The sequence below is a fragment of the Sardina pilchardus genome, chromosome 10 (genome assembly GCF_963854185.1).
Source record: "Sardina pilchardus chromosome 10, fSarPil1.1, whole genome shotgun sequence".
Taxonomy (NCBI): domain Eukaryota; kingdom Metazoa; phylum Chordata; class Actinopteri; order Clupeiformes; family Clupeidae; genus Sardina; species Sardina pilchardus.
In genome coordinates, this window is record NC_085003.1 from 28,249,709 (window position 1) to 28,262,208 (window position 12,500).

At 44.7% G+C, this 12,500-nt stretch overlaps 1 protein-coding gene across 1 annotated transcript in view; it reads right to left on the minus strand.

Annotated features, from left to right (window-relative positions):
- The window catches only part of slc1a2b (solute carrier family 1 member 2b), a 38,667-nt gene extending 30,563 nt beyond the window's left edge, over nt 1-8,104 (minus strand). The window contains exon 1 of the mRNA XM_062547548.1: nt 7,893-8,104. The gene's annotated coding sequence lies outside the window, so the exon portion shown is untranslated. The remainder of the gene's footprint in view (nt 1-7,892) is intronic.
- Between the last annotated feature and the right edge of the window lie 4,396 nt (nt 8,105-12,500).

Sequence of the window (12,500 nt, forward strand, 5' to 3'; positions counted from 1 at the left end):
AGAGCACACACATGTGCAGACGATAAAGTATTTGGCTAAAGGGGGCGTCTCTAACGCTGGGGTTGAGCGAAGCTGACAGCGGTGCACGGACATTGCTTCGTGATGTCGAGGTGTACAGCCGTTGGCCACACCGTGTGAATATCCCCGGGGGCTGGCCATGTTTTTCTTTCACCGGAATTCTTCGCCGCATGTTTTGTCAAACTATGCAAATATTTCTTCAACAAAGTATTGGAATGCTACGGGGGCGGTCCACACGAAGGTGCAAGGATTCCTCCCGTAATCTCATTACTTCATCGCGCTCAAGACCCTTTACTAACCAATTAATTACAGTATTTTTCTGTTCTGTTCTGTTCAGGGATTCTTCCATTATTTTACATAATGCGCGATGGTTTATTTTAATGCCAACGCATGTCCCGACGCTTGTTCATCCTTTCTACAGTACTAAACCCTGAAAAGAGATTTGAGACACAAAGGCAGAAATTCCCTCAAATCCCTGAGGCAGCAGTAATCCCCTTTTACAACAGAAATGTGTAAATCCCGCTGCTGCAAACTCTTCATATCTAGTTACTCTTGAGCAGTGAGATGATGTGAGTAACAAATGGCCAAGCGTAATGTCTGATGTCCATATGTTTCGTTTTGCATCGTACACACACACACACACACACACACACACACACACACACACACACACAGTGTGTCTGTGTGTCCTAATGCAGTGAAAAGTTTGTTTAGCATCGTTTGTGGAACAAAAAAAGGATGGCTTCGGAGTTGACACTAGATGGCGTCAAATTCAGGCATGGCATTAGGTCATTCGTTTGATTGACAGAGAGCTCACAAACACCTGAACAGTGTGTCTCTTCTCACTAAGTTACGTAACAAATATGAAACGTGTATCTATACAATCTGTGAGTAACTGCCAAGAGAAACCACCCTCAAATGAAAAAAGAACTTGAGCACACTTCATGCTTATACTTGCATTGCACATAATCACACACACACACACACACACACACACACACACACACACACACACACACACACACACACACACAATTATTATTATTATTTTTTTTTTTTTATCAGGTTCATGACTGAAGCGTGAAGATAAACATCTCCATAGGGTTCCATCCTCTGGCCCCTTCCAAGCACAAGTCTGGGCTCGGAGCAGAGAAGGGGAGTGAAGAAGATGGGAATGAGAGTGATTGGGTGTGAGAGTGGAGGCAGATCTGAGTAGTCCGAGCTCTCAGATAGCGACTATAGGTGGAAGAGACGGACGAACGAATGGACGGACGGAAGAATGCGGATCCTAATTAACCAGTGCATGGTGTGGTGAGCCAAGTTTCTCACAAAACCTCCACTGTGTTTGACAGTCATTGAGGCGAAGCGCTCTTGGGACACGCCAGCTCCTGCAGGATAATGGGGCAGTTTAGAGGCTCCGGGAGAGTTCACAGGGCCCGGGGAGCTGGGAAAGGTTCAGGAGGGGCTTTTAATTGTTTCCTCTTCTTTTCTATCCCTTGCCATTCAAAAGAAGAGAGGAGAGGGGGTGGGGGGGGGGGGGACTGACAAACAGGCAATGAAGGCAATTGTTTAGTGTTCCGCTGGACAAGCCCGGAGGTAAACACAACAAGGCTGTGTGCTCCGTCGGCTCAGCATTGGGATGTTTTTTTTTTTTTTTTTTTTGGGGGGGGGGCTATGGGCGGTTGGTTGGTTGAGTTTTGGGAAGGGGGGGGGGGCAGCAGGGGTGTAGAGAGAAGGGGCCCTCCGGAAGGAGCTGTAGGAGGGCCATGGGTGCCCGGGCCCCCCCACCGAATCGAGCGTATTGTCCATGGTGCTGGAGTTCTCATGCATGTCGCCCCCCCCCCAAACCCCCACTAACTCCCATCCAGATAAAGGAGAGTAAAAGTGATGAAGCCCTCAGCGATTAAGTGAGTTTGTGGCAGCTCAGCTCCGCTCTGAGCTCCGAGTTTGGGGCTCCCAGCACTCAGTCTCTCTTTTAGAAGAGGACGGGGACGGGGACGGGGGGGTGGTGGGGGGTGGGGGGTTAGATGAATGGAGAGAGGCAGCGAGCACTGCTGGAGTTCAGACATGCATACCAAGCAGCCATGTGAGCCCATTACGGACTGGGCTGAGAAGGGAGTGCAGTTGAGGGGAGAGGGGGTACGGCAGGGTGGAAAGGGGGGGGGGGGGGGGGGGTGGTCTCTCAAAGACGGTGTTGGACACTGAGGTACTGTCCAACTTCTAAGGCTTCATCTGGGAGCTTTACATCAATCCCACACTCGTTCTCTTCTCTATGTCAACTTGGGCAGTGAAAAGAGGATAGGAAAAACATTTGCTTGGGTCCATAATGCTGTATATAAGAAACAGACGCTGCATTGGAATGTATACTTGAGTACCACTGTTCACACCATGAGTGACATTGTATTCCTTCTCGAGAGCTTTCTGTCGCCTCGGATTTCCTCAGTATGTTCAGTATGTGTGGCTTATTTGAGCACTGTAAACAGAGGCCTAGCTTTATGTCTATCAGATGCTGATTGTTAATCTGAGAACTGTTTGGAGCAGCACATCGGCTTGTTGTGAACGATTTCGTAATGTGGTTTAATTATAATTTTTTTCTGGTCTGACAATGAGGGATTGTTCTACGGGGCATCATCGGTGCTGCCAGAAAAGGGGAGGGAACAACTGCACCCAGATCATGGGTGGTAAGAGTGGAATGAAATGAATTAGATATTGAACAATCAAACCCTTTACTCTCATTATGTGTTTGTTTGTTTGTGTGTGTGTGTGTGTGTGTGTGTGTATGTGTGTGTGTGTGTGTGTGTGTGTGTGTGTGTGTGTGTGTGTGTGTGTGTGTGTGTGTGTGTGTGTGTGTGCGTGTGTGTGTGTGTGTGTGTGTTCTGGGAATCACACAGCTTGACTGTCGTCCTGACACGGGTCAGTTTTGATCTTATCAGTGTCAGGACTGCTAGTCACACGTGAGACAGACAGTATTGGCTTTTTCACTGGCCTGTCGTAAACCCTCATGCCTGGCCTTTTGTTCTGCACATTTAACCATGTTATCACCTTCCTCCTGTACAAGCAGTCAATAATTAATGACTTGTGTTGAGAGACTGTGTGTCAGTAGGTTTACACTCATGAAAGGAGGGACGACTTAAAGTGTTCCTTCCTTCAATAAGACAACTAATATTCTGACTAAATATGCACTTTAACATTGAATTCCACGTCAATAATTACTAACTCTGTGCACTACTTATGAATGGCACATGGGCTATTTCATGTTCAATTACAAATGACAAACAGTGACAGGTAAATAATCCTCAATAAACTTTAAATAATCCTCAATAAACTTTAACTTGAATTGAAAGCATGGCCCCCAAACATACTATTGTCCTTCTATGCTCTTTATCTTTTTCTATATGTTTCCCCTCTAAATAATGTGCCATTTCCACTTTGGGATAACTGGATATCTTCCTGGAGGTTTGACAGTGGAAACACTGTCAAACATAAATAATATGCTACGTGTGCGATCATGATTGGAATGTGTGCTACCTCAGACACAAATTAATTCCTTGAAATGCCACGCAAAACGGCAAAGTGAGCGTGTGTGTGGGTGGGTGGGAGGGGGGGGGACTAGACTGCGCGGCCATCTGAGATCTGCGCTCTCTCTCTACGCTGTCAGCTCCCTGCTGGTGGCTGAGCGGAGTCTGCCGTCCGCAAACACACATGAACAGATGCCTTTGTTAGAGGTGCCCATGGGAGGGGAGGAGGTTTGCTCACAGCTCGCTGCAGATTTTAGCACTCCCGACAGAACGCGAGAAAACGGGACCGAACAGGAAACAAAAAAAAAAGGAGAAAAAAAAAATCACATGCATCCTCTGAGCGTACTACTACCCCTCCTGCATAAATTTGTATGTGCTACAGTTGTGTTGGATGGGTTTTCAGTGAAGATGATTTTCATGTGACAAGAGAAAGAGAGAGAGGAAGTGTGTGCATGAGGGAGAGAGAGAGAGAGAGAGACAGAGACGAGGCAAGAGAGAGAGTGAGGGAGAGAGAGATGAAGGGAAGGAGTGATATGAAAAGACAGAAAAGGAGTTGGATGGCACTTTGGCAGCTCCTGAGTGTTCCCAGGAGGATTACTCAAACGCTACAGCAGACACCACAACGTGCCAGCTAGCCCACTCTCTACCTCTCAATAGAGTGAATGGAGAAACACACACACACACACACACACACACACACACACACACACACACACACAAACACACACACACACACACACACACACACACACACACACACACACACACACACACACAAACACACACACACACATCTATCTGCCTCTCTCTTTCACCCTCTCTCATTTTCTCTCTCCCCTCCTCTTTCTCCTGCCTTCTCCTTCCTCTCTCTTTTCTCTCCTTCCCCTATCTCCATCTCTCATTCCCTCCTTCTATCCTCCCTCCTCTTCCCCCTCCTTGTTTCTCTGTCACCGTCTCTCCCGTTCCCAGCTCTGTTAGTCCGTGGTGTGAAGTGCCTGCAGATTCAGCCCCTGTGCCTGTGGGATCTGTTCAGCCATGACCAGACCTCTGCTCTGACCCTCTCTCTCTCCCTCCATCTCTCTCTCTCTCTCTCTCTCTCTCTCTCTCTCTCTCTCTCTCTCTCTCTCTCTCTCTCTCTCTCTCTCTCCTCTTCTGGCTGAAGGCAGCTTGACAGAGAGCACTGCCCAGCAGGGCTAAAGAAGCACACTGTCTCCCCTCAACTGATTCATCTTTTCTTCTCTCTCTCTCTCCACTCTCTCTCTCTCTCTTTCTCTCTCCCTCTCTTCTCTTTTTCACTGTGCAGAAAGACCTAATAGATCACCCACTGTTCCCTGCTTCTCAAATCAACAGCCTTTTACTTGCTGGCCAGTAAACCCGCCGGCCTTTCTCTTCCTGTGATGTCACTGTATTTTACTATGAAAATGCAGAAGAGGATAGGGCCCGAGGAGGAGGAGGAGGAGGAGGAGGAGGAGGAAGAGGGGGGGTGGCTTAAAAGACGCTCCGCGCACATCCCAAATCCTCCCTAGGTACAAAGCTGCTACTAGGCGAGTCAAAGTGAGCAATGCCTTTTCGAGTCAGCCTTAAATCATCCGAGGCGCTAAGCAGGGCTTGCCTGTAGCTAAAGCCCTTCTTCTCTATACGAGCGCTCCGCTATAGATTAGCGACGTGCCTCTGGCCCTGCTCCCTGAGGATTGAGTGGCCTTGTGCTCCAGCTCGCTGCCTACCACTTTCATTTGTTTGATTTATTTCTTATTGGTGGCTGACCCCTCCCCCTCACATGGGGCCGCGCCCCCTCATCCCCCCCCCCCTCACCCGCCATCGTTCCGTTGGCAATCAATCCCACATTCATTCCCCCGAGGATCCCATGCCCCCTGATCTATTATGCACTAGACCAGTGATTAAACACATTTATTCTCCCAATAACCCATTTAATTGTTTCGCCGCATCCTAACCGTTAGTGCTTTGACACAAATTACTGTAGGCCTATGTATGTGTGTTGTATTTTAAATACACATATTCTTCACCACCCATCCACCACTTCCTCCATAGATGTATTCTTCTGGCCTCAGCCCTCGGGTCCCTTTGAATCGACAACAAGGCTATGTCATGAGTGACACGTACCCTAATTAAACTAACAGTTCTTCACAGCTGTTTAAGGTCCGTGTTCAGGACCCATGCATTTATCACTGCTCCACTTCCTCCAGTGCCAGTCCGCCGGCCTTTTGTGTGTCCAGGCGGAGACGAATGTGGGCATTCATCGGATGAGGAGGTGTCGGGATGTGCGCCCTTGGACAATAAATATTGTTTGAATGGATTAATTTGCCACTAGTTTGCCATTTTGGGGCCTCATGTGGCAGTAGAGGGATCTTCCCTCTTGGTTTCAGCCATCTAATTGGATCCTATTCCCGTTTGCACCCAGAGTGTATCAGCAACATAATCTGGGGATAAATAATCTACCAACTCTCTGAATAACACAGCTCATTTTCAGATTGATTTGGCACATAGTGAGGTTATATCAGAAAAGTGAGTAGTACACAAAAAAGCCACAAAGAACCCTCTTCTTCCAGCTGTCACAGCCTTAACATCAAGCACTCATGACTCCTTCACTAATACAGATTTCATGAGTGACATCAGAGTTACCACGATAACGGTCAATGCTAATGAATTCACTAAACACTCTCTCTCTCTCTCTCTCACACACACACACACACACACACACACACACACACACACACACACACACACACACACACACACAAGTGTGTTGACTCATGTTGGAAAGTGCATGTATCCAAGCTTGGCCTCTGACAGCATTCTACCTCAGGTTGCCTTTTGTGCCGTTTCACATGTGGGCAAATATTCCATCAGACATCGGCCAGAAGGTTTCAGAATGCTGCCATTCAATACATCATTTCACCACACCACTTGCCTCTTCAACCACACTTTACGCATCACGGTATATACTGTAATAAAACAACAGTTGTGTCCTGAGCGTAAAATACCTCCATACATCCATTGTTATAATATGGCAGCGCACAAAGCGCACGCCTATGTCTGACTAATACACAGAGAATACGCCAAACAGAAAACGAACCAATTAAAAAGACCCCCTATAGAAACCAATGTCATTTCCTTATACTTCAATTAGAAAAGGCGATTCGCTGTTCCAAAACCTTGCCTACTGACATCACCTATAGGCTATATTACAAAACTGAAACCTTTACAAGTAAGCAACATGTTCGTTTATCTATGCCGCTGATTTCGTTGTGTTTTAAAACTATGCTATAGTTGTACTCATACGTACGTAGAGAGATCATTATATCTGCGCAATTATATCTGCAGAAGCTTGTGATAGCACCTTGACATTTCAGCACCAAGTGTGATGAGTTTAATTAACAGGCGTGTGTTGCTGCGCTGGCTGTAGGAAAAAGCGAGTTTTTTTTATCATCATTATTTTATTATTTAATAATTTATCATTTATTAATTTAGCATATTTTAGCAAGTTTCATTTTGGAACAGAATGTAATTTTGTATGATGGTGTAGAATAGACTGTTCCACAATGTGCACTTATGTCATTTTTCCCTCTACAGCTGGCGACCCTCCGTTCTGCCTAGCGCCATGCCGCGCGCAGCTCCGATGTAAACAAAGCGCATGCAACCACAGTGTTTGGCACCAACGGGAGCGGACAGAAAGCAAGCGAATCGCATTAACTGGATTAGATATAGCAATAAAAACCAATGCTACAGTGACTCTTTCGAGTACCACACAGAATGTTGCTTGAAGGTTTTGCACAGAGGATGGTAACACTTTTGTGACAATTCAAGCATGCATTGGCAACATGCAGCTATAGTGTGAAAACTAAGAAAACACAAGCAAATGTTACTTTCTGCCTGCACAAATTATTTCTGTTTTTTGGATTTATGTTTTAATGCTAACCTCTGTTATTCGTGTAGAAGGCACTCTGCAAGGCAATGGTAAGATACTTCAGGTGTTTAAAGCAATACATACAATACAAATAAAAAATAAAAATATTTAAAAACTGGTGTTTTTATGGCTACAGTGTACTGTTTGTTTCAGATAACATACATAGTAAAACGATTTACGTTGTTGTTGTTGTTGTTATTATTATTATTTTTATTATTATTATCATGATTATGTAATCTACTGGTAGGTAGATCAATGATCGGCAGTAGTAGTAGATGTAGTAGTAGTAAGTGAAGGCTGGTGCCATAGCATAGTATTAACTATTACCTAGAAGTTGTTACAGTGAAATAACTCGGTTATTTGATGGTCCATGTCAACAGCTGAGACACTCAGACCCAGACCGAATCGTATGGAAGTCAAAGAAATCTCACCTGTGCTCTCGACCCCAGCAGGAACTATTTGCAGCAGCAGGTTCTGTTCAGTTGGCTTGCTCCCCTTTGCGCTTTCTTGCATCCGCTTACGAAACGTTGTGCCGTCGGTCGGTAGGGTAGGTAGTAGCCCTTAGCGCGTCCTGGACATAGGAGTGTTCCGCCGCCGTGCGAGCTGACGGATCTGTGTAAAGTGTAATCCGTGGAGCTCCGCGCTCAACAGTCCCACTGAATGAGGAGGATCCGCGCGCGAACTTGCTCTCGGGCGTTTACGTTTCTCCCATCTCCTCCCCTGCCCTCCTCCTCCTCCTTTTTTCCCTCTCCTGTGCGTTGAAGTGATGATGATCCGCGTTTGGCCGACCTAAAGCCTTGCTGTGCATTCCTAAACGCTATTTAGTCTAACCTTTCTATTTAAAGTCGCATATGTCCATTCCTCATCCAGAAATGCCATGATTTTGGCGTTTTCGTGGTCTCCATTGGATCTATAGTGTTTCACCATCTAGAAAACATTATATTAGTTTACATTTCTATCAGAACAGCTCATAATCTTTCAAGGTAAGCACGTCTCCTGATTTAATGCCTACCTTACCCAGGGCTGCGCCCTTGCACTTTTTGTTTTGAAGCAAAATGAGTTGGTAGTAGGCAACAGTAAGCCCAAACTGGGCTCTTGTCCAATGAGAGGTCAATATTGAAATTGTACTATCAAGTGGATGGTCATTGTGCTTGGCACTGCCACTCTCATCATCCCCTCTCATCTGATAAATGGGAGGCCCTCGCTGGCTATAAACGAGGCATGTGTAGAAACTCTCAATCTGAGTATGCGAGGATCTCTCAGATGAGCCCTCTACTGTGTGGAGAAACACCTAAGTTAAAAAAAAACCACAAAACTGAAGAACAGGAGTCACTTTGAAGCTGATCAGTTGTACTTTCTGTATCAGTGGCACTTTCAGCCTGTTGCCTGTGCCCGTGTGCGTCTGACTGCACTAGTAGTGAGGGCCTTATAGGGAAGCATCTGAAGTTCTGCTCAAGTCATGGAACTCTCCATCAGCCTGATATTGCAGTTTTTCTCTGTCACTTTGGTGCATTTCTCGGATTATAATTAACATTTGCACAACTGTTACTGTACCGCACATTTCTCAAAACAATTAGTGCAAACAGCATTGCATAGTGGTCAACCTGCAAAAGCGTGTGCATCTTGCTCAAAAATGCTTAGTTTATGTCTCAAAAGCAAATATTTATGGCAACAAAACGGTCAATGCAATCAAAATGACAAGTCAGGATGCCAGTGTTTATGTCAAGATAGTCAAACGGTTTAGTCTTGTTCTCAATATGACAGTTTACTCAATTAGTACTTTCTAATGAACAATGCACAAGGCCGCACTATTGTCTATTTCAAATTTCAAAACTACAAAGTCACACATCATTGTGTGCAGAGGGGGTTGATTGCATGACCGTGGATGTGTTTCAAAGTACTTACTTGACAGTATAAAGAAAACAAAAGTTTTAAAAGCATTATGCAAATGAAAAATGACCAATATACAGTAAAGCATCCCTTGGTCAGAGCTGTAGAAGCTACAGGGAGCAGACCTGTATAAAAGGTGGGTTTTCAAATGTAATTTGAAGGTGGAGAGTGAGTCAATGTTCCTGATGCTTGGTGGGAGGGAATTCCAGAGACGGGAGGCAGAGCGGCTGAAGGCTCTGGCCCCCATGGTGGTCAGACGGGCAGGAGGCACAATGAGGCTGATCGATGAGGCAGATCTGAGTGTCCGGGAAGGGGTGCTGATGTGGAGAAGGTCAGAGATGTATGGGGGAGAGAGGTTATGAATGGCAGAATTTTGAAGTCCATGCGGAATTTGACGGGAAGCCAGTGAAGCTGTTGCAGAACAGGTGTGATGTGATTGATGGATGGGATTCTGATGATGATGATGATGATGATGCTGATGCGGGTGGCAGAGTTCTGAACCAATTGGAGTTTATGGATGTATTTGTGGGGAAGACCAAAGAGAAGGGAGTTGCGACAGTCCAGACGGGATGTGACCAGGGTGTGGATCAGGATGGCAGTGGAGTTGGGAGTAATAGATGGGTGGAGACGGTTGATGTTGCATAATAGGCTGACAGAGTAATGTTATTGATGTGGCTTTGGAACGAGAGGGTACTAGCAAGGACGACACCAAAGATCCTTCATTACTGACAAGATAGAGCAACATAATGCATTTCTATGGAAGCAAAATTCGAACATTTCCTGTCTGCTTAAAGAGGCGTGTCGCAAAGACGTCATAGTGGGATATCGATCTCTGTCAGATTGGCAAGCAGTTCAGTTCGAATGTTTCTAGGTCTGCTTAAAGGGGGATTTCACCCCCCTCCCCTATGACGAGAACAGAAGGCGGAAATGTTCGAACGTTTGCGCCTCTCGCTCTACTTTAACCCTCTCTGGTACTATCAAGGACGACACCCAGACTCTTAACCTGTGGGGAGGAGTTATCAATGGGGATGGTGAAACTTGGAGTGTTAGTGAGAGTGGATTTGGAACCAATGAGGAGAACCTCTGTTCTATCACTGTCTATCCTGAGTTTCAGGAAATTCTTGTAAACAGTCACAGACGGAAGAGGGCGGGTCTCGTGGTATACACGTATGCTGATTGACATACTGTATATGCAGGGTAGAAATTCAAGTCTTGTTGTTTTAACTAATGTGATGCTGCAAGGTTTTTTTTCCAACTACATTTTAGTTCCCCGTTATATACTTACTTTCCATATTTTAAAAAAAACAGTTGATTCCCATTAATTCCTGTTTATTCTCGTTAATTCCCATGGAAAGTTTCCAACTTTGAAATCCTGTAAATCCCATCATTAACACCACTGATACATCTTACTTTGAAGGTCTTTGGAGGTCTGTAACCAATACACTCTGCCTTGTTAGAATGGTTCTGATTGCAGTAAAGAAGGAAATGTGATCATAAATGTCGCCTTTTAAACAGTAGTATGTTAGCCTTCAAGACAATTCATGAAGCACTGCCAATATTGCATAATTAGTTGTTTTCCCCTGACCTTAAGGCATTTTCTATAGACTGAAGACACCGTCACTGCCAATCACACGTTTTGACTTTCTTATTGAGTCCTCAGGATATGTGTGTGTGTGTGTGTGTGTGTGTGTGTGTGTGTGTGTGTGTGTGTGTGTGTGTGTGTGTGTGTGTGTGTGTTAGTTTGTGTGATGGGGTCAAAGCAAGGGCAATTCCTCTATGCGTCAATGATGCCTATGGCATTCATTTTGTGAATGTTCAGGCTACTTTCATTTGTTTTCCCAATCCCAGTGTAAAACAGTATTTCCTTCACTTACATGTTTCCGTTGATCAGTGCTTGCAGACATCCTTTGAACAATATTTGAAAAATGTATATATTTAAGACAAACTATGTCACACATATCAGATATAGCCAAATTATCTACAGTATATTCAGGTAGTAGAAGACAAAACCCATTATCAAAATGACTTCCATTTTCTGCTATTAAGACTGGTACTTAAGACTGATATTTTGCTCCTTCTAAATCCCTTGGCAAAACTCTCATTTATTACAGGAAGTATATCCTGGATGAACCCTGACAAATCTCTGATTACATTTGAATTAATAGGTCTGGTTGGTGACAGCCAGGCTAGATATTACTGGTGGGTGCCTGGCATTTTTTCAAACACTTTTATGGTGTACTTTTAGAATGGTGTACTTTTTCTAGTTTATACTTTTACTGTAGTTGTTTATTGACCTGCCTGTTCTGTTTACTGCTTTTGTCTTTTGTTGTGCTTCTGCAGTTTTATGAGGTTGTTTGGTCTTGTGAGATTTTGGTAAGATTATAGTTGAAGATTCACATGCGATGTAAAAGCCTACTATTAGTGTGGAATATAACTGATTTAACAATACATGCAAAAGTGCTGAGCCCTATGTTGAAATCCTTAGGGTTGACCCAAAAGGAATGCGCTGTCTTTAAATTCTGATGTGTGCATCAGAGAGAATCATAGATATAGTTTTGACGGTCAGAGGCCATGTTGGGTATCTCTTAGACTGGTCAAGGTTACGCAATAAGGCACAGGTGAGAGTGAGGTTGGTTATAGGATTTAACCATGGGTGTGGTCCAGCTGTAGGTGACAGGTCCGAGTGGGGATGTCCTGGGATATGTCTGAAATGTAATTCGCCCGATCAGATATTGATAAGTAGTTCGACTGGACCGACAATAGCTTATGATGTTGTTATAGAATAGAGCGCCATACCTGTACCAGTGTTTCAAATGGCCCTTTCAGTTTCCTTACTATGGTTTGTTTCCGAATGTGCTTGTTCTGAGCAACTCTAACTCTACATGACTAAGGCCTGTGTGGTGGTATAACTGAGATCCTCTTGATCAGGAGAGTTCTCCAGACAGTGTCATCACAAGACACACTGGACATCACCAAGGACATCTGGGAGAGATGACCACTTAAACTCTAACCAACTGTTTGAATATGGCACGAGGAGACTTCAAACTTTTTTTTGATCTGACACTGTGAGCCCATCAAGGAGAATTCTAGCAATTTTTCACATAGATCTCTGTCTCACAAGGTCACTGAATACTGTTAGTACGGAAAAG